At 42.5% G+C, this 18,727-nt stretch overlaps 1 protein-coding gene across 2 annotated transcripts in view; it reads right to left on the bottom strand.

Moving 5' to 3' along the window:
• The window catches only part of NHS (NHS actin remodeling regulator), a 240,124-nt gene that overhangs the window by 96,827 nt on the left and 124,570 nt on the right, over window positions 1-18,727 (bottom strand). The gene's annotated exons all lie outside the window — the stretch shown is intronic.

Below are 18,727 nucleotides of genomic sequence, written 5' to 3' on the forward strand. Positions count from 1 at the left end.
CACCATCACAAAAATAGATTTCAGTTTTAACCTACCATCTGCTTATTCTATATCACGAGCAAATGTATTTTAAAAATGATTGTTTTACAATGTGCATATCTGTCTCATTCCGTTGCGCTCCTTGGATATCAAATATGCGGCATATTTCAGATATGCTACGCTGCTTGACATTTCTTTCCATACAGCAGCCCAACATGCTGCAAGTTGCACTGCCTGCGTTCACATTTGCTTAGTAACTTGGGGCCGATTCACATATTCATGTGCAAATAGCCTCCTCGTATGTGTTGTATTTTTAGACACACAGAAGCAATCTTCCTCAGCAACACCAAATCTGGGCCAGAGCCCTTAATTCATGAAAACACAACACAGTTCAGCATTTATAGTTGTAAGAAAAGCTTTGCCCTGACTTCTGGTTCCACCTCTCTTCTGAATATGAATGAATCATGTCATCCATAAATTGGACTCAAATGGCGCTTCTGTTAGGAGCTCAGCCTACACTCGAGTAGGACCCTGGCAGAGACACATGCCCAACTGGCATGTTCTCTCCCTCCTGGTCAATCGTTCGGGAGCTTCAAAAGCTTTCTTCAGCCCGAACATCACAGCGACCGATGCCAACTGACACCGGCACACTTAGGGATCTGCAGAGTCTGCGCATCATGCGTAACAGAACTCAGCAACTCAGCATTTTGACTAATCTAGTTTATTTTCATATAAACACACACGGAGCACTGCAACATGGCTCCCTCTCTCTCTAACATCAGACAGCAAAGAGAAAAATAACAAAGGACAATAGTCCCACTTCACGGAACACAGTAACACAAACTAATAATAATAATAATAATAATAATAATAATAATAATAATAATAATAAATTTTATTTATATCCCGCCCTCCCCAGCCGAAACCAGGCTCAGGGCGGCTAACAACACTGAAATAGTGCAACATTATAAAAACATTATAAAAATTAATTAAAATCAAAATTTATGGCAACCATAAACTAAAGTTTTGTAAAGATTGCCAAAGGAGGGAGTCAGGCTGCACCCTGACCAAAGGCCTGGCGGAACAGCTCTGTCTTGCAGGCCCTGCGGAAAGATGTCAAATCCTGCAGGGCCCTAGTCTCTTGTGACAGAGCATTCCACCAGGTTGGAGCCGCAGCCGAAAAAGCCCTGGCTCTAGTTGAGGCCAGCCTAACCTCTCTGTGGCCTGGGACCTTTAAGATGTTTTTATTTGAAGACCGTAAGTTCCTCTGTGGGGCATACCAGGAGAGGCGGTCCCGTAGGTACGAGGGTCCTAGGCCGTATAGGGCTTTGAACATCCTGTTTCCGTCACTTCCCATTCTGTGGAGTCAAAACATATACCGTCATGTGAAAGACAACAATCCCATGACTGCAATCATGGAGTAGGAATTCTAACAGCTTCTCCCATCTTGTGCACTTTTCTCATAATCAATGGCATGTGGTTGTTCAGCACATATTTATACTCTATGTAACTGACAAGCCTGATTTGCAGCCTTGGTTGGGGAGTGGTGTAACCATCCTCTTCTCAGGACTGCTACAAATGATTAGTTGTTAGCGGTGGTTTCTTTTCTTGGAGGAGGGACAGACACACACCCCTTTTCTCCATGCAGGTGGCACACACCCTTCATGTCAACACCTAACAAACCACTTGCATGAAAAAAGGCAGAGAAATCACACTGGAATGCTCTTCATGCAATTAAGTGCAAACCCTAGTCGTCGGAGGGCAGGAATGACCCCACTTCTTCAAGCATGGAAGAACAGTGCCTTGGCTAGGGCATAAACTGGGGCACAGAATACCATATGCTGAGAAACCAACCTACTCTAAAACAAAGCAGGAAGAAGAGTCATTCATTGAAATACAGCTGGTGACCATTTCACACATGTTCAACTGATTTTTAACCACTGACACGCAGGTCATTTTGGACCTGGAAGAGGGCAGAATGGGGGTGGAACGGGGGTGAGGCATAATGGGGCATAACGGGGCAGAGTGGGTTTATGTGTACTCTGCTGACATGTGCAGGGGCCAGGAGCGCAACCCCCCCCCCCACAAATTGGGGGTTGCCTGTATAATTTCTATCCCAATTTTTAGCCAAAACAAGAGCCCCAAGACATAACACAAAAGGGAAAGGAGTCAGAGAGGAGGAGGAAGCAGTCAAACTCATGTTCAAATTCTTGGGTACAGACATGTTTTTAGCTCCGTGTACACAGTAATTTGTAGTTTTAGCTTAAGTCAACCACCCCAGATAAGGACGACAGATAAATAAATAAATATTTGCAGGAGAGAATGCATCAAGCTCTAAACAGGTGACGAGGCGCATAACAAAAGCAAGCAAAATACATATTTATAAAACTGCAGCAGAAAAGCCCTAAACATATTAAACCATAAAACCTCACATTAACTCTTGGACTTTGCATATCCCCAAGGCATTGATTCCAGAGCTAGGGAAGCATATACTTATTTTAAGAATTTTTTTCTCATCCCTCTTTCCCCTGAACTCAAACGCTCACATTGGACAGGATCCCAGAGCAATTCACACAAGAACTGCTCGGGGCCCCCTTCTAGTGGAAGATCCCTCCACCCCCTGGAAAGCTCCCAGCAGCCAGGAGCCCCCCAGAGTAGCAGAAAGGGCTACAGTCAGAAGGATGTTTCACCCACTCCCCACCCTTGGTGCCATGTGGAAACACTTTCTGATCATGCTTGAGAGGGTTGGACATTACATGACACTGATAATTTTTCATGCACAATTAGCCACGGTGCACCAAATCCTTTCCACAACCATTACTTCTTGGTTTGTCCCCCCAAGTACTGGATGAAATTAAACCTGCAAACTTGCAGAAGTGGAAACTCTCACCTAGCTAGGGCTGACAGAAGCTGCTGCCCAAAATTTCTGAGGGCACCAACTTTAGCAAAGGCTGGTTTATATAATCTGCGGCATTAATACCCTGGCATCGCCCATGTACACAAAACAACAATTTAAGGGAATTCCAAACATCAATCCTGGTTTACTAGAAATGGACTTGTTTGTTACAGCTCTTTAGATATCTGAAGATGGCTTTCATACCTCCTCTTTACTAGGCTAAACATGCCCAGTTCCTTCATTAGGTTTGTTGCTGCTGATGTGTAAGAACTTGGTGGTAAATATACATGTCAGCAAGGCCTACGTGAAGGATTTCAAAAGAATGGAAAGATCTAGCACACATGAAAACAAGTCAAAATAATGCCAACCCTCTCAGTCTTACAACCATAATTCTGTAATATGAGAATTACAAATCAGCACTTTTCAAACTTACCTCTCTCTTGAATTTTGTATGGCTACTTTTTATGTGGGATTCGTTAAAAATCTTAAGTACGCACAATATGGCTGCTAAAATAATCAAGAGAGAGTCACAAGACATATCCTTCTATGCATGATAGGGCCAGGGGCTGTGATGACATACATACTGAGGGAAAGTGTTGACCCAGACTCTGCCTTGTGAGACATTTCCCAGTACAGTGGTACCTCGGGTTAAGAACTTAATTCGTTCTGGAGGTCTGTTCTTAACCTGACATTGTTCTTAACCTAAGGTACCACTTTAGCTAATGGGGCCTCCCACTGCTGCTGCGCCGCCGCCACCACACGATTTCTGTTCTCATCCTGAAGCAAAGTTCTTAACCAGAGGTACTATTTCTGGGTTAGCAGAGTCTGTAACCTTAAGCGTCTGTAACCTAAAGCATCTGTAACCCGAGGTACCACTGTATACTTGAGATGTAGATTAATCTTGCACATCAGTGTACACGCATCATCCGTGCCATATTGTTTTTCTGTTTTCTTCTAATTGCATATGCATTAAGATCTGTGTGGAACTCAAGAGCCTTTTTCATTTTTATGCATCCCTTCCAAAAGCAACAACAACCCAAGGTAACAAAAATACTGTCTACCTCTTTGCCTGCCTTTTCTCTAACAATGTTTAGGGTTATCACAACAAGAAGTCCTGAATCAATGCTTCTGTTATAGTGCTCTCATAACAAATAAAAAACCTCCACGGAGGACCATAAGCAGTATCAAATGTCACAAACTTTGATCTTAATAAAGTGGATGTTATTCCTCTGAACTCTCAAAGTAGATCTGTACCATCTTGGCTCAAGCATTCTAGAACTCATCTCATGGCGCAGAGTGAACTCTTATCGCCCTTTGTGGAAGCTTAAGGAAATGCACTTTTGGCTCGTTCTGTGTGTTACACTGGGGATGGAAAATGGGCTAAATTATGGATGAAGAGTAGAGGCTGACTCTGCTACAAAGGGAATGGGAGATTCACAGCTAGCACAGATCACAGGCCAGCCTTCTCAGGGATTCGTCCACCAGAAGAGAATTGGATTGACATCAAGGGAATGCTGTATCATTTTGTCCCTTGCCAGGAAATGTTAAATGACCACTGGCACAAAGGCTTGTGGTTCCTGGAAAGGAAACAGTTTAATTTGTTGGTGCATCCTTACATATTATCATACATTATGCTAGAACTTCTGTTAACATAAAACTTTGCATTTATTCCACGTTTTCCCTTAAGGAGCAGAAAGCATATTTCCCAGGGTTACTCATAATAACAGACTACGTTGGGTCATGTAAAACTGACTCTAGAATCCAAGTTTCCAAATTTTCTGGATCTAAGCATTTGTGGTAAACATTTTCGCTCCCACAATTGCCATGAAACTACAGATCTGACCAACAGAACAAATGCCAGACATCTTTTGTACCATCAGGGAAAAATATGTGATGCTATTAAGAGCATGGGGAGGTTAACTCTTCTGTTGGCCCATACTCGATCCATAAATCACAGCCTCATGTGCAAAATTTCACATGCAAGGGCAAATTCACTCAGATACAAGCATGCACAGAGAGGTGCCCTAATTCCAACCACCACATCTTACTGGGCCTTCGTCCTAAAATGTTCTGGAGTACAACAGTTTCCCTGCTTTTCATCTTGCCTTGACTACCTGCTTTCTGATTTTTTCTTCAACTGCCAAGGAAGCATCCACTTGGTTCTGAGTTGCAGGGAAATTCAAAAGAAGTCTTACTGCAAGGAGCAGGACTGCCCCCCCCCCTGCTATGGGGTAACTTCCTAGATTATTGCATCCTATCTGGATACCCGGTTTTTCTGGGCTCTGTCTGTGGGTTCTATTTCCAAACCATTACTTAGCATGACATGCATGCAGCCCTGCTTTTAGGACAGAACATAAGAAGAGACTGCTGGATCAGGATAATACCTGTCTACTTCCTGTTCGCAAAGTGGCCAAGTAGATTACCTGTGGGAAACCCCTCCCGGTTTCAAGCAACTGCTGTTCAGAAGCAAACCACCTCCAACCATGGAGGCAGAGCATGGTTAGTATGAACACCCACCCAGTTATAGCGCTATAGCACCAAAGGCCTCTTTGACATATTACAACACAAGTGACTTCAGCACAGTCACTGCACAGCCTGAGCTGATCAGGAAATGACTGTCTGTCTCTGCCATTTAGGTCACTACACAAGATGTAATGTGGAGCGGAAATCCTTCAGTTGGAAGCCTTCCTCTCTCAGGCTTTATTATGGGATTCTCTTATTACTGTGCATGAAATAAAATTGGTTTCATTTCCAAATGTCTCAAAATTTAGGTCATCTGAAGCATACTTAACATTATGATGAGACAAGTAATTAATCTTTGGCACTTTGAAAAGGACGGCTGGACCTGCCAGGCAGCAGGATGAAGTGACCTCCTTCAGGCGGCCCTCTGGGGGACAGGATGAACCCATTTGTTTGCTTAGGCGTCGGCGGGATATTAGTTTTAGTTTGTTATTGCTGGAGGTTGTTGCCTGCTCTGTGTTTTAGGGACCTGGATTTTAATTATATTCTGCCTTGCCTGCTTTTGTCATTAAGTGCCTTTCTTGCTGTGACTGTTTCATTTGGATGAGCTTTACTTCTATTGTATCCTGCCCTGAGATTGGTTATGATAACCTGTTACGATGTTCTGAACAAACAATAAGGTGTCTGAATGGTACTGACCATAGTATTTGGGCCTCACTTCAGGTGGTAGAACGCCTTGGGCCTGTACATTCTGCATCAGGCAACACCTCAATGGAATGAAGGTAACAAAAGAATGATGATGTTGGAGGAAACCAGACAACAACGATCACCATAAACGTCTAATCACAGACCTAGAAATGACCACAATACCCATCCCCTTACCAAAAACTATCAGCTTCACAGTGGTTAAACACAGGTCAATAAAGCCTTTCTAGAACCCTGTCTGGAATCAGGCTTGTAACAGGTGACCTTAAGGATGGCAGCCATGAATTTACCCACCTCCTTGCTTAGACAAAGGGAGCAACGGCACACAAAATGGCATCCTGGCCAGGAAAGTCTCCTTGCCTCTAGAAAGGCTTATTCTGGATCAGAGTTCTGAGCAGTGAACAATGCATTTGCTCTTCCTCACCCTAGACTGCACAGAAGCTTTGTCAGACACGCCCTCTGAACATCTAAGAACGAGTCTGTTCTAAAAGTATGCTCCTTGGCAGATTCCTTTCCTCCTTAAAAATAAGGAGACGGGTGGGGTGGGGAAAATCAAGCAGAATTTTATGTGAGCAGCTCTCCGTGTGAGGCTTTTGTGGTTAAGATATAACATTGCTAAAGAAATCCTCTATCCAAAATTTAATAGGATTTCAGCCACATCAAAGTGTTTCATTTTTAACAGTTTTAATCCCTTTCAGCCTCTGGCTGTCTCCCAACAAAAGTCAAGTCAATTAGTTAAGAAGTCATTAGAAAAGCTCTCACATGTTCCTCCCCCCCCCCCCCAAACACAACATTGCATCTCTAAGTCCAGTCTCTTTTCAGAACTTGTCATATAGGCCCAAACTACCTCAGACTCCCATTCTGCCCACCCGCCACACTGGGCTGGAGCGCTAAAGCATTTGCAAAAAAAAAAAAAAAAAAAAAAAAAAACCCCAACAAAAAAAACCAGGCACCATGCTAGGCTCCAGAGATCTCACTACAAAAAGAAGTGCCAAAAGCCTCAGTCATGTTTATTTTTAGATTGGCAATGCATACAGCTGAATTATAGAGAAGCTAGAAAAAAGCAGCTGCACTGCTGGGCTAGTGTTGGCTGCCTAAGAATAAGAACAACAATCATATAGATTAATAATCCCATAGAATCATATAAATAAATACACCAGACATCTTCTATGGTCTTTCTTGAATTTACAAGTTATTTACAACCATTATGGAACACACAAAAACAGGTCATTATTCTTTCACAATCCCCTGCTTCAGGAGCACAATACATACAAAGGGGAGGAAGAAGACATACAACACAGCACCCATGTAACTTTCTGAGCTAGGGTGCTGAATAGGGAACACAGAGCGTGCCTGGGATAAGGGTTCAAGAACCACACAGGGAAGGAAAGACAGTTCTGCCAAGGAACTGAGATCAATATCACAGAAACACAGTGAAAGTGGCAGCCTCCAGTGGCTCCCTCTACTAGGCATGGGGTTGAGAAGCAGGGCATAGAAGTCTGAGCCCCTCTAGGGGGGAACTCAAGGCCCCAACTTTTGCATCAGGGATGGGAGAGTCTGACAATTTCAGGTTCTCTCTTTCCCATGTTTCCTCTCTTTAGTACAGTTCTCCACATTTCCACATAAGTTTGTGGGGGGTTTTTTAAGTCCTTGTGAAAACTCACCAATATTTTTGTGCAAATTTATCTTAATATACACATTTTTGCAAAGCAATTTATCTTATATGACGCATTTTGGCATGCTAGTATCATTAACATACGCATTTTTATGTCTGCTTCCCCCGTGCATTTTTGTACTGGAGAGCTGCATTGCAAAATTGGGAAGGATGGCTGTGTTTCAGTTCGTATATAATTTAGGAAAGAGCGAATTAGGCAGGTTTGCCTGTAATTGCGAACTGAATCACATTTCTCCCTCATCCCTGGTCAGGAATTAAGAGAGGAGGCTCCTGAAGCTCAAACGCACCCTGCAAGCTGCATGGAGCGGTTTCCTAGCCACGGCAGAAGGCGCTTGTCTTCTCGCCACTTCCAGCCTAATCGTGGAGACCCCAGGAGCCCATCGAATGCAGGAAGAACCTTAGCCAAGCACAACAGCTCACATTTTCCCGGCAGGGGATCCCAGGCAGCAATCTTCCATGGAAGGCTTTTTCTGCTGACCTCAAACTGGGCGAAGGGCCTACCCCTCCCAATGTTTGTTCAGTGGTAATATTTCGGCAGCGGGTACCATTCCCAAGCCCATGTCCAGCCTTGATCACTTATGCTGTTGAAAGCCCAGCTGGTAACGAGAAAGCTTCATCTCCGCGAGATAATTTTCTAACCTGCAATCTCCAATAAGTGTGTGCTGCGTTGTGTTGACCAAAGCTCAAGAGAGTTTAATAACATGTCGGCTGAAACTTTCCCACTGCAAGATTGGACGGTGCGGTGAAAGGAGGGAGAAAGCTTCCGACCCCTCACTGTGCTTATTGCACTTGGCACAAGGAGCAAGCGCTTCCTGAGCTCTGCCCCCGTGCGCTTCACGCATCACGAAATATCATGGAGATGCAGCCAAAGACACTGCTATTAATGTCAGTTCTCTTGAAAGCCTGACACTGTGTGTGATGAAATATTGCTGCTTGGCAACAGAAAAGGGCTGATAATCTCTGAGTGGTGCGAGATTCCAGGCGCTTACCCAGGGTTTGGATTCCTCGGAATGAGGGACAGTGGAGACTGTGGTGTCTTTATGATTTACAGCTTATTTTCGCAAATATACAACCTGAGCCCATGATTATAATTAACTATGTTTATAGCCTGTCTTTCCTCTGAGAAGTTCAAGGTTGCCTTCATGGTTCTATTTCCCCCTCCCCTATTTTATTTCCCAAGAACCCTGCGAGGTAGGTTAGCCTGAGAGCATGTGACGAGAGCCAGTGTGGTGTAGTAGTTAAGAGTGGTAATCTCGTAATCTGGTGAACCGGGTTCGATTCCCCGCTCCTCCACATGCAGCTGCTCGGTGACCTTGGGCTAGTCACACTTCTCTGAAGTCTCTCAGCCTCACTCACCTCACAGAGTGTTTGTTGTGGGGGAAGAAGGGAAAGGAGAATGTTAGCCGCTTTGAAACTACTCTTCTTCTTCTTCTTCTTCTTCTTCTTCTTCTTCTTCTTCTTCTTCTGAGTTACCCAGTGACTGTATGTTCTCTCACATGCTCTGAACTCCTCTGGGGATTTTGAGTTGACACATCCCTCACAGTTATCTCTGGTGAGTGGAATTCACAGTGACCCACAAGCAATTCCACATGCAGCTGAAACATCTTGGAAGAATAACATGTGCAGGAGGACTGTTTCCAAGCATAATTCAAAGTGTTGATGCTGACCTTTGTACTTGTATACTTGAAGGAGCGTCTGCACCCCCATCATTCAGCCCAGACACTGAGGTCCAGCTTTGAAGGACTTCTGCCAGTTCCTTCCCTGAGAGAAGTGAAGTTACAGGGAACCAGACAGAGGGCCTTCTCAGTAGTGGCACCTGCCCTGTGCGACACCCTCCCATCAGATGTCAAGGACATAAATAACTATTTGACTTTTAAAAGACATCTGAAGATTTAAATGCATAATGTACAGGGAAGATTTTAATGTTTGATGTTTTTATGTGTGCTGGAAGCTGCCCAGGGTGGCTGGGGTGACCCAGCCAGACAGGCGAGACATAAATAATAAAATTATTGTTACTGTTATTATTACTCTTTTTTGTGAACCACCCTGAGACCTCCAGGTACAGGGCAGTACAGTAGTACCTTGGATCTTGAATGCCTTGGCTCCCAAAGAAATCCACTCCCGAATGATCAAAACCCGGAAGTGAGTGTTCCAGTTTTTTAATGTTCTTTCGGAAGCCGAATGTCCGACTTCCTGAACGGATTCCATTCAACTTCCAAGGTACGAATGTATATAAATTCAATACATAATAATAAATGGTAATTACTTGGAATTACTATTATTACATGCCAGGAAGCTAACCTAGCGACTCTGCCCCAGCAAAGCCGATCATTTCCAGCAAAGCCGATCATTGGTGAAAAGCCCACTGAGTTTCCAGTTCAGAAACTGTACTTTTATCACCTGTTTTCTTCCTCACATGAGTTAGTTCCCTCCTTATCAACTTGCAGTAGCTGACCTGGCTCATGCGGCATGCTAAATCTGGAAGAAACCTGCCACAGAGAACTAAAGTTTTACTGATACCGTTTGCACAATATTCAAAATATATTAGCAACATTATAAAATAAGGATGCCTGGCTCTATTGCCATATTTAAAGTACAAATTCAGTTGGGAGTCAGGAAGGCTTATCAGTCTGCAAATTCAGTCATTCTATAATCCATCTGCATGTCACAAATAATGTTCTCTTTCCTCTCCCTTATCCAGTCTCCTGGCTGGTTAATTGTTGGATTATCTAGAGCTCAGAAAGTCTCATTGCCTGGGGGAGGGGCTGTATTCTCTGGCACTTTCCTCCTTCCTGGTGGATTTTCAATTAGAATATTAAAAAGTATCAAAAAGGTGGGTACACTAACAGCATCTAAGATGCCAAAGGACCTATTGCAGAGAAAAGCAGATACCAGGCTCGCTTGTAGGGTCTAATTTCTCTCCGCCTGTCTTTATAACCGGTATGCTAAATTCCACTCACTGCAACAAGGTGCAAAATAGTGTGGTAGGTGGTAAAAACATTTTAAAATTGTTCTAACCCACCCTGGGACCTCATGGTGAATATGAATGCCAATAAATAAATTAAGGACCTACTGCAACATGAACCATATGTTGGGATGACCTATATATGCATTATAAAGCTGCTCAGTTACTACAGGTGAGTAGAATTACACAAACACCTGGTGAAAGGCAGCCATTGAATATGCCTATTATACAGGTGAGGAAAACAGGCTGTGAGAGAAGTGGGGCAGCAACTGCAGAGGTTTCTCCTTCCACTGCTAATTTGGCTTGCTATTAGGAAACTATTGGGACTCAGACACCCTCAAAGATCTACTGTAAATCTCCCAGTGACCTACCATAAGATCCCTATTTACTTTCTTGGATTATTGCAGTGGAAGTTTGGAAGCCACACCTGCTAAACCTGCATTGGATGTTGTATCCTTAAAAGTAAATAAATGAGAAAGGTCTTTAGTCTATATGTGTCTTGAAAACTGCATAACAATTAATGACTGTGCGTCAGCTGGAACAGCAAAGGAGATCCTTACATGGCAAACTCCACCTTGGAGTTTTAAAATCTAATCTATTTATTTATTAAATTTCTATGCTGCTCTTCATCTGAATATCACAGGGCGGTTTACAATATAAAAATACATACCATAGTAACAAACAAAACACGCACACCCAAGTTTAAAAGGCCACAGATTGTTTAATTAGTCAAAGCCCTGGCTGAAGAGGAACATTTTCACTTGGTGCCTAAAGATGCACCAGGAGAGCATTCCACAAATGGGGAGCCACTGCAGAAAAGGCCCGTTCTCGTGCTGCCGCCCTCTGGACCTCTCGTGGAGAAGGCACCTGAAGAAGGACCTTCAATGATTGTTGCAGGGTCCAGGTCAGTGCATATGAGGAGAAGCAGTCCTGGAGGTATTATGGTCCTGAGCCAAAACCAACATTTAGAATTGGGTCCTGAAATTGGTTGGCAGCCAGTGCTTTGAACTAAAGGATGGAGAGATGAAATACAAGCTTGCAAGCCTTGGCTGATGTTCTTTATCTGTAGCCAAGTAATGGGCTAGAAGTTATCATTTTATGTTATTTCATTTTATGCCTCTGAAACGTTTTGATTAATATTCAGGGCTGTGTCCCATTTTTGTGAAAGTGACTGCTTTGGTTGCTTGGTTTCACATTTTAAGAGGAGCCAGCTATGTCAAGGGGAACCAGCTGGTACTTAGGCCTTTGAAAGGCTTTGCTCTCATGGTGCTTGTTTTTCTTTTAGGATTAAAGAGAGGGTGGTATCATGATTTTGACTCAAGGTCTCCCTGCCCTTCTCTCATAACAAAAGAATAAAACAAGATGGCAGCAATTTTTATTGTTTGGTTGTGTTTTTATATTTAGTGCACAATCCCATGTATATTTATTTACTGAGAAGTAAGATCCATTTAAGTTAGCACCCTGTTCTTAAAGTGACCAATCTGGGTGCCTATGGTTCAAGCAGGATATGAGAGCAATAGTGCTCTCCTCACCTGTCATTCCCAACAACTGGTATTCAGAGGCAGGAACTGGTAGTTCCCTCTAGCTATAATGACTGGTAATCATTAATAAACTTCTACTCCATGAATTTATCTAATTTTTAAAAGCTGGTCATCCCCACATTCCATAGATTAATCACCAATTCCTCAACAAAGGTTACTTCCTGGTATGTAGGACTACATAGGATGGCGGTCTTAGATTCTGAAGATGCTTGGATTGTGTAAGGTACAAGCATGGATGAGGGACAAATTCTGTTCTGTTCACAATATCCTAGTCCTAAACCAATCTGCACACTAAAACACAGCCATCCTTCGAAATCCTCTGAATGTGGTCATGCAGTTCTCTAACTAAAGATGCATACAAAAAGAGAACGCCCTCTGGCATCAAAAGCTTGGATTGATATTTTTGAACAAACATCAAAAAAAGTAGAAGTAAATGCCCCATCCAAGCTTCCCTACAACTTGCACTTTTGAACTTACGGGATGATCAAACAGTACTTTTCTGATCTAAGGAATTTCTTACCAGCTTCTTTGGCTCAGAAATGGAAGACGCTGCAGGACTCAAAATTCTCATTGTGGTAGAAGACTACTTGGATTCTGGCTGTTACACAGAAAAGAACTCACAAATCATGTGTTTCCAAAGGTAAGGAAGAGATGGAATATTTCCGCACTGTTTGGTAGGATTTCATTTCTTATGTGTCAAATTTGGATAAACAAAAATATATTATCCCACCAAATCACAAAATCTGGCTTTTACAATGTGTTTTGCTACTTTTATTTTTCTACATTATCTGATCTCTATTTGGAAAATGTAACCTCTGTACCGCTGCTATGTTTTGTAACTTTTAATACATTTGTTTGTTTAATTTGAGTGTTTGATTTTATGTTAATAACATTTTAAAAAACTTATTATTTTGTAAAATAGAATTTAGTAGAGAAACACGTATACAAAACTGCAATGTATTGAGAGGATTGGAAAAACTGCCACCCTGCTGTTTCGTGGAAGAAGGGTGGGATATAAATATAATAAATACAGTAAATAAAATATTAGGCAATATATTGTTAATGATGTTAATGATAATTGCATACAGAATTAGGTACAAAAATGTATCTTTTGGGGAAAATGAGCATGAACATGTGTATAATGCAAAAATGAACGTAAGCTTTGAAAAAAATGAGAAACTGATAGAAACCAAAATGGACAGATTCATCTATTCCTAATGACAAGGGTAGTTGTATTGCAGGTAAAAGGGCAATAAGGTAAGAACAACCTTCTTCCAAGGCTATGGGTGGTTTCTGAATCCTCTCCTTTCCCCACGTGCCCCCCATGTCCCCAAAATATGCTCCAGAGGGCTGGGGAAACAGCAGAGAAGATGTAGGAGGTGTGGGGAGAGGAGAGGGCAGGGAACTCATACTGCATGGCTAAAAGGCATTGCACTCACTTAACTGTCTATCTAGATACCGTGCTGCATTTCTACCTTGTGGGAACCCTCTCAGTGCCCCAACAACAGAGAAGAAGAGACAGTTCCTGAAAAATTTAGCTCAAGGATACTATTGTTCCTGATCTTCTCAAAAAAAGGCAAGACACAGTGTGTGAGAGGCGGATCCCCCCCCCCCCAAATCTACTTCTTGTCTATTCTATTAATCAAAATTTCTGTTTCTCAAACACAGCAACTGTAACCATTCTGCCAGGAATTATACATCAGTGGGAAAACAGCGCACACGGCCTCAGCGTCTTATGCACAGCTTTCCACAGGCCAGGTCTTGAGCTGAATCAACTTGACAGCTGAGAGGAATGGGAAGATTCCAGCAGTCACCTTTCAGCTTGCCGGCCTGGCTTGTCATATGACAACAAAGTCTGGAGAAAACAGAAATTGGCACCTGGGGGAAGGTGGAAGGGAGAGGGTACGTATGCGTATATTTTTGATGAGGGGTAGTAGCTAAATTCAGATGAATTTTGAAAAATTCTTATCCTAGAAGCCAGGACCCTTCAAAAGATCCTACTCTCCGTCCCTTTTAATCACAATATTAAAGTAGGGAATATCTATCCTATTCCTTATTGTATGATCAAGCTTTCCTCACCCACATCACCCCCGTTTTTATTACTTAAAAAAAAATGAATGTATTTATTTCAATTAAATAAATAAATAAATAAATGATAACGCTTTTAATCAATATAACATAAGCAGAAGGAGCCATGAAAGTTTAAGCCAGTTAGGTATCTGCCCAAATTCTGAAAAATTATATCAACAGGAGAAATCGAAAAGAGGGAAGAGGTGCTGGGTGCTGCTTTTTCCCCTGAATGGAAGCCCCATAAAATGGCGGTTTGAATAGTTGTTAATCATCATAAATAATGGTTGTATCAACCAGCCCTTAGTCTGCATGTATGCTTCGTATTACCATCATCTAACATTTCAAGTTATGGTTTACTATGAGATGTCAATCAAAACACAAGAAAGTGTTTGTGCAAATCCTTACTCCAATAAGTGGTTTTTCAAAGTCTGCAAAAATTATTTTTGCTGTAGTCAGGATGAGAGCCTCTCTTTGCTCCAAATAGATAACCACCACCGAAACATCTGAGGGTTAGCTTGGGAATGCCCTATCGGCAGTGTAAAATGCCCCTGCTTTTTTCCAAGCCAATGTTTTTAACACTAAATGGAATCAGCCCAGACTTAAGCCACAAGAATGCATTTGTAGTCATCATGTTGCGTTTAACTCCGCTTAAGGACTATTATCTGCTGCTTTTCCCGTTGATGGAAGGCTCTTCAAAAGAAAAAGTATTTGGAGAGTGTCCAATAATTAAGATGTTGTGTACTAGGGAACATAATAATAGGGTAAAAGGAATCCCATAACTTGTCAGCTCAGTAGACATATAAACAAACTTCAAAAAGCAGTCTGGCAGGGTGGAGGTGGGGGAGCATGCTGTCTGCATAGACATTATGAAGATCTTGGATGTTTGAGCGCACCATTATTTTGGAGGTTTAAATCAAAGGCTTTTTCTGGGCCTCTCTCAGTCCCAAATTTGTAGATTTGCAGAAACCACTTCATTAAATAGTTTTGCACTCTCTTTCTCTCTCTCTCTCACGCTCTCTCACGCTCTCATTTTAAGACAAAACATACAGCAGCTTTTAAATAATTTGAAATCTTCTGGATTTAACTATCTCTGCTAGATAACCAGATTCTATCTTGTGTGACCTAATATACACAAACACTGTTGCGTGACTCCACCCCACCCAATTTATTCCTCCAAACTACCCACACCCTTTGCCATGTGTGATCAACAGAACTGGCAAACCTAGGCTGGAAGAGTGATCCATAGAGATCAATCAAACTCTTCTATAGGCTTCGCTTACAAGAAACCTCTAAACATTTCATCTCCAAAAGGTTGTAAAGGCTGCCTGCCACAAACACTATAGCTGCTTCACATAGCAATCATGTTGGCCATAACGTTGGTGTTGCCTTGGAATTTAAAGGGCAAAATGTAATGTGCATCTACTCTTTACATATGGATCCAGCGGAACATGGAGTAAAGGCCAACATGTGGGGCTATTGCACAACTGGTGGTCCAAGCACTAATAAAGTTCAATTAGTGTAATGCATTAATGGTCATCAGCCATCATATAACCTCTGTGCTGAGAGATGTGTGTTGGCTGCCAATCTGCTACTGAGCCAAGTTCAAGGTTTTTCTGTTGGTATGTAAAGCATACCAGGCAGCAGTGTATTGCAAAGACCACCTTACTCCTTACAGTACCCCTGTCCTGCCCTTAAAGTCTGCAATGGAGACATGGTTGACGGCACCCAACTGTATCAGATTTATCTACTCACAATAGTGCTTTTAACATGGTGGCCCCTTAGATTACAGAAGCTGAGAAGCTGGACTGGAACCATCAGTGAGGCCTTTGAGGTGTCCACTGAAAATCCTGCTATTGCAAGAAACTTTCTCGTGAGGTGACACCTTATAATTAGATATCCAGTTGGCATTTTTATACCATTTGTTCTGATCTCTCTTTTTTTGTTCTTCTTTTAAACACAGCACAGATATTATTTATGATCTGCAGTAAACAAGTAGAGTAGCTGCATAAAGAGTGAAGAGACTCTCAATCAATCTGGATTGCTCACACTAGTCAGCAGCTTCGACCCTGCGCAGTAAGTAGGTCTCCAGGCAGCGCTCTAATTTTTGCTGCCATTGTGTACAGGAGCAGTGTTTAAATCCTTATTATATCACCTTGCTCTAGCCTTGGCCTTACATTTTAGATCAAGTGGGACTCCTCTTCTTGTAGGAACAGAGCGTAGTTCTAAATAACATGGCCTCCTAACTTTCCAGCCTCTCTAAATAAATAAATAAAGTCCGTTTGCTTAATGCCAGATGCAGGCAGCCCAGCTCCTCTTGCAGCTTGGACGTGAGGTTGTGTAGCCTGAAGGGACTTGCAGCCCTGCCTTGCTCCCGTCAGAAGTCAGCAACATTTCTCAGCCTGCATCCCTAAGGAAATGGAGAGACCTCTTTCCTTAATGTGATGAAGGCAACAAGGAGCCTTGCTGTCTGGTGTGTTCCATCAAGAAACAAGAGAAACGGGGAGGAAAGTAAGCTAATGACAACAACAAAGAATATAAAAAGACATACAATCTCCAGAGCAAAGGCCATAAACCCAGGGGTAGCCATCATGGTGCCCTACAGATATTGCGGCCTACAGCTCTCTTCACTCCCTGACAATTAGCCATGCTGGCTGCGGATGGTGAGGGTTGGAATCTAGCAACATGGGGAAGGGCCACAGGTTCCCCATCCTTGATATATTCTACAGGGAAGTTTGACTAGGTGCAAGAGGGAAGGCTTCCAAGTATTACTCTGAATAACAACACCAAACAAGATTTGCCTTCAGCAACAACAACAATGGACAGGTGAGCATCTTTGACTCAGCCACTGGGATGAAGGATTCCAGTGAAGACTTGGTACATGATGGCACATGGGCAAGCTTGGCATCTGGCATTTCTCTGTAGAGCCACTTTTTGAGGGTGGGGGTGGGCAGGCAGTCATGGAAGCAAGAATGACAGGAAAGCATTTTTGCAAAAATAATTTATAGGCCTCTGCTCCGTTACCTCTAGGTGAATTAGCAATAGGCACTACAGTTATGTGACAGCTTCTGCCATAGCGGCCACACAGTTGCATGATTATCTGGGTCAAACATGCTTTTGTTTAAACCTTCACCAGTCCATTCCACACGATAAACTTTGTTAATTCAACTGCTATGTATCAACCTGTGGAAGGCTATACATGGTGTATTCTTTATACTGTGCATGGAAGTTCCTCATGCATTCACATGCCTGTCTTTCCATAGGATGAGGAACCCAATTTTGGGGTGTGAAGAACTTCTCAGCTATTGCAACTTAAAAAAGAGACCAGCCTTTATTTATAAAATGGCATCAGCTGTGTTATCCCACCCACACATACACACAAGGCAGCCAAAATATCTGAAACAAATTGTGTAAACTTGACATTTTATACGGATTGTAAATCTTTCCCAATAATTTTGCTCAAGCAAACTGTTATGCCATTGGAAACCTAGTCTAAACTGGAGCTGTGCCATAAGGTATACAAACAAGGTTTCCTTCTTTTCCTATTTCTTTTCATCCTACAGATCCCTCATGTCTGTTGTCATGGTTCATGTATAATAAAAACCAAATGCTGGCAGATATTTGTTATAAAGCTAAGCAAGGTCAACTGGGCTGGTGTTTGTTAATACGCCATTCCATGCGCGCACACACATAGATCACTAGTCTGACTTTTTACAGGTATAAGAAAGGTATCTGGATCTCATTTAAAACCAGCTAGACACATGGAGTACGGCACATTCCACATTCACAATCCAGAAAGCCTTTCTTGTTCACCAACAAAAAATCACCACAAATACCTCTTTTTGACTTGCTGTATTTTATATTAGCCACACCCAGAAGCAGGACATCAATGAAGAATAGTCCTATTCCTACACTTCCTGAGCCCCACAAAAGCCTGGTTGTAGTTAAGAACAGCTTGTATTCTACAGTAGTCTGATCACTTTGACTGAGCTTACTGCTTCCTATGGGATGAATGGCCCATTATTCCTGGGTGGGAGTGACACTGTGACCAAGTGCACGAGTAGCATTGAGAGAAAGCCACTCTGGCCAACTGCACTGAGTAGCAATGTGGAGGAACCATTATTGGTTATTGCACCGAATGAGCTTTTAATTGCATACACTTATGCAATATAAAAGGTATATAGCCCAGGGGGAGAGGGTAAACAGTACACTAAATCTTCACATGATTTAAAGATAAGTACACCTGCTGTTTCCAGTGCAAAAAGTTGGAAGGGGGAAGGCTCATTGTAAAGTAGAAAACAACTACACTGAGCTGCATGCACGCTGAACTTTGCAGCCAAAGAGGACAAGCTGACTGGATAACTGTGGAGGTCAGGAGCCTATGGGAGGAGCCATGAAATAATGGATTGTTTTTGTCACTCATAATCCACAGCACTTAG

The sequence above is a fragment of the Podarcis erhardii genome (assembly GCF_964252035.2).
Source record: "Podarcis erhardii genome assembly, chromosome: 4".
NCBI classification, from domain to species: Eukaryota; Metazoa; Chordata; class Lepidosauria; order Squamata; family Lacertidae; genus Podarcis; species Podarcis erhardii.